Source organism: Limanda limanda, chromosome 19, assembly GCF_963576545.1.
Source record: "Limanda limanda chromosome 19, fLimLim1.1, whole genome shotgun sequence".
In the NCBI taxonomy this organism is placed as follows: domain Eukaryota; kingdom Metazoa; phylum Chordata; class Actinopteri; order Pleuronectiformes; family Pleuronectidae; genus Limanda; species Limanda limanda.
In genome coordinates, this window is record NC_083654.1 from 10,442,872 (window position 1) to 10,446,984 (window position 4,113).

The window sequence follows — 4,113 nt, forward strand, 5'->3', positions numbered from 1 at the left end:
CACAATATATATATATATATAAACATAATCAATAATGCTGGATTTGTGACGATATTGACATGACTGATCTTACAGAGCTGTGATCTTCCCAAACAAAGTTTCAAAGAGGAATTAAACTCTGTGACTGTACAAACAGTTGTGTTGTGATAATGAAACAAATAAAAGGACACAAATCCTCTTCTGCTTTTAAGTTCAAAATTCCCATTAAGCTGAGGTATGACAAATTTCAGAAATTCACGGTTGGTCTTTTTTTAGATACTGCGGCATTAGTAGCTGTGCTGGTTTCTATGATCAGATTACAGCTCAAATTGTACTTTCCCAGCAAGGAAGTGGGTCGTGATGTTACAGAACGATAAAAGCAGCCGAGGATCTGACTGCTCCTCCCACACTTATTCTTCTTTCTTTCTTTTTATTTGAAGACACCACATGTCTTCGGAGGCTGATGTTGAAACTGCGCAACTTTTTGTGTAACTTCAGAAAACAAATGTCATTGCTCTCAATTTATATGAACACTGATCCTTGGATAATAGGGTACAGCTCAGATATGATATGCTGTGTGAAACTGGTAAACAGAATAGAAAATCAAGGTTTGAGTGAGGGCTATAGTTTACAGCAGAGTGCCAGTGTTTAGGGGTTTTTCAGTGTCTAGACTAAGTGAGGCGTGCATGTGTACTGATTAATGTATCTATACACCAGTGAATATGTCAGGCACTCTGTTCCTTGCATACAAAATGAGCTGTCGTCCTTGCTTCTAACAACTCCTTGTGTGCTGTTACGAAGGAATCCACACAACAGCAGCCTCAATGTTTCGGTGTTTTGTGTTTTCCCGTAATGGTAGACGACAGTGTGAGGAGTTCATTATATATTATATTGATTGCTCGTGATATTTTTTGGCAAAATGATCGCAATCTAAGTTGTCACCTTGAGGATTACAGTGGACAAACCTCTCATTACCGATATGAATGCACATCTAAGAGTTCAGTGTGAAACCCACAGATGAGACAGGCCTGAGCACTTGAGCCCTGGAGTGTAGGGATCCCGTTGTTCCGTTATGCTGAGTCGGGCATTTCCCTGGCACTGTGCGGGTCCACTTATTCCCCTAGAAGTACGTAGGGTCATTGAAAATCAATACAAATGTATTCTGAGTGATCACATTCGTCCTATCCTGAAAGATTTCCATCCTGATGGGAGTGGACTCTTCTAGCTTGACGATGCCTCCATCCACAGGGCGAACGGGTCACTGAATTCATTGATGAGGAAGGAAATTAGTTGCTACGGCCTTCAGAGTCACCAGATCGACACACAGTCAAACACTTTTTGGGCCAAGTTAGACTCAGTGGTCCAAAATATTTCCCTGACTTGGCATTTTGTTCTGTCTATAAATGTTTGCTGAAGGTCCTGTTAACCAGTCGGACGTTTTTCACATTAGACCACTAAGAACAGTCCTCTATCACAAACTAACCAAGATAATAGATGGCTATAGACGACACTAAATGATACAATATGATACGATAAGATAAGACAAGATAAGACAAGATAAGATAAGAAACGATAAGCTACGATAAGCTACGATACCAAATGATGCAATACGATGTGATACGATACAGAATGTACGGTACAAAATCATACGATAATATGATAAGATACAAACAATTTTATTATATACCATGCAGTGAATATATCCATATATTACATTCTTCATCTGGCCTGTGTGTGGTTTTCTCCTTCACTACCATGGACATAGTGCAGAGCCTCACAGTGATCTGTGGCTGTATGTCAACAAGCAGAACGTTGCTGCGGGCCACAGAGAACTGGTGGAACAACACAATAAACAGGCTGTAGCTCAGCCCATCCAAACAGTCACCGTGCTTTTCACTGTGTCAAATTTGATAACAGGCCTCATTATGTTTCACCATATGGTTCCTTCAATGTCATGCACATCTGCCACTGCAGTAATTCAACAGGAATTCACTGTTCAAACATTGTCCTTATCCCCTCCTGCCTGGACATGAACACACTGAGCGGGGCCATCTCCAGTCACAATAAGTATTCTGCTGGCACAACATTACAGCCCGTTTGCCATTACAACAAATCCCCGTGGGGGGGATTACGGTAAAGCAATTCATAGCAGTACTCAGCAAACTATGAATTACTTGTCAAAGCTCGTCATGCAGAGTACCAGGGGCATAAGAGGGGGGGCTGGAAGTGAGCCCCGGTGATACTCAATTATAGCAGGACAAAGGCGTGCGGTGCGGTGACATGCTGAGGAGAGGAGGAGCTCTGGTGACACAAGAGACACAGCAGGGCATCAAATTGTAATTCAGTTCTTGGTGCGTTGGTAAGCCTTCCAAATGGAATTCACATCAGGGCGAGCTTTGCCTGGATTTCTCATATGCGGCGACCCCAAAAAAAACGAAGAGAAAGAACATCCTATTTATGACAGTTAATAGAAGCTGCGGCTCGTGGTCCCAGCGAAATGGTTTAGCGGCGATTCGGCACGTCTGTGTGGTCATTTCCTCAACTGTCACCGCCACTTTGCAATTAAAAGTTGGAGGCCTCCCGTGTGAAAATGACGCCAGAGCAAAACCAGCTTGCACATTAATGCTCTTGTCTAACCGCGTCAGAATGAAAGAGGCCAACTTGGCTGCAGGAATTAAAACAGATGACGGAAATGTTTTCTCAATGTGATCAAAGTGAACAAGCTCAGTCTGCTCCCGGCTGGCTTCCTGACTCACTGTGCTAAACTGTGTCTCCACCAACTTTCCTCCTTCAAGTGGATATAGAGGAAAAGCTAATTAGTGCACACCAGTGTTATTATTCATGGGTTTTCTTTATCCTGATTATCTTCGTGGCTCCACCTCACCATGACCTTGACGAATGGATGGAGTCTTACACCTTTATTATTAAAAAACAAAACCTTTACACCTACTTCACCCCCAACCCTGTTTTCTTGGATGACTCTCAACAAATGCAACAACCTATTTTATTAGATCGGCTCGACTAAGGGAATTCATTTTTATATTTTCGCTTGATTCTTTTGATGGGATATGATGATTTAAGATTTAAGATTTAAGATACATTTATTTATCCCACACACATGCACAGACATGCACAAGCACACTCATCCAAGGGGAAATTTAACCTCTGCTTTAAACCCATCTGGTGCAGGACACACAGAGCAGTGGGCAGCCGTGTACGGCGCCCGGGGAGCAGATGTTAGGGGAGTAAGGTGCCTTGCTCAGGGGCACTAGACAGGGTAGGGAGAATCCTCTTGGATTTTGGGATCCAGGTTCATCCAGGTTCGTCTTTTTATTGTTTCTCCGTGGAGTCGAACCAGAGACGAACCGGAGACTTTTCATAGTCCAAGTTTCTGCCACTAGTCCACCGCCTCTCCACCTAGTCCACCGCCTCTGATGATGATGATGATAATATCACACAACATGTGTAGAAGAACACATCGTATTGGGATTAAAGAGCAACTCATCTTTCTGTGTTAGACTAACCAGAGCCTGTGGTTGGTCTTATACCAGCGGTGGAGTTGAAAATCACCCAGATTTGGTCGTTTCAAACGCAGCATTTTAAGTGTGTGCTCTTTTATTTTCTGTACTTTCTGTACTTCATTATGAGACATAAACTCAGACATGCATGATGCTGCAGACAGAGCAGACCTCCTCACCGATCGCTCATACTGACGCAACCCCCACCGTAGCTGTGAATCACAGTTTAGAGTTTCATACTGTGCTGTGGGTGGTGGCTCCAACTGAAATAATTGGAAGCTATAAGAGAAACAAACTTCAACACAGGGTAAAGCAAGGACACAACACAGGCAGAACCTAAATAGGACACATCCAGAGTGAAAATAGATACTGAAACGCTCCATTCAGTATATTCAGTCATTAAACCAACAACTGTCTTCTTCCTGAATAATAAATCAAAGAGTCGAGGTGAACGGCTGAAAAACAAAGTTCTCAGATCAAAAATTAAATGTGAAGACAAATGTGCTTTGAGGCTTCAGGAAGAAAGAAGAGCAGCAAATATATAGAACGTCTGAGACCAGGTGAATACTTTGTTATCTCCACCACTGAAGTTATGTTTATTATTCATATATGTCTG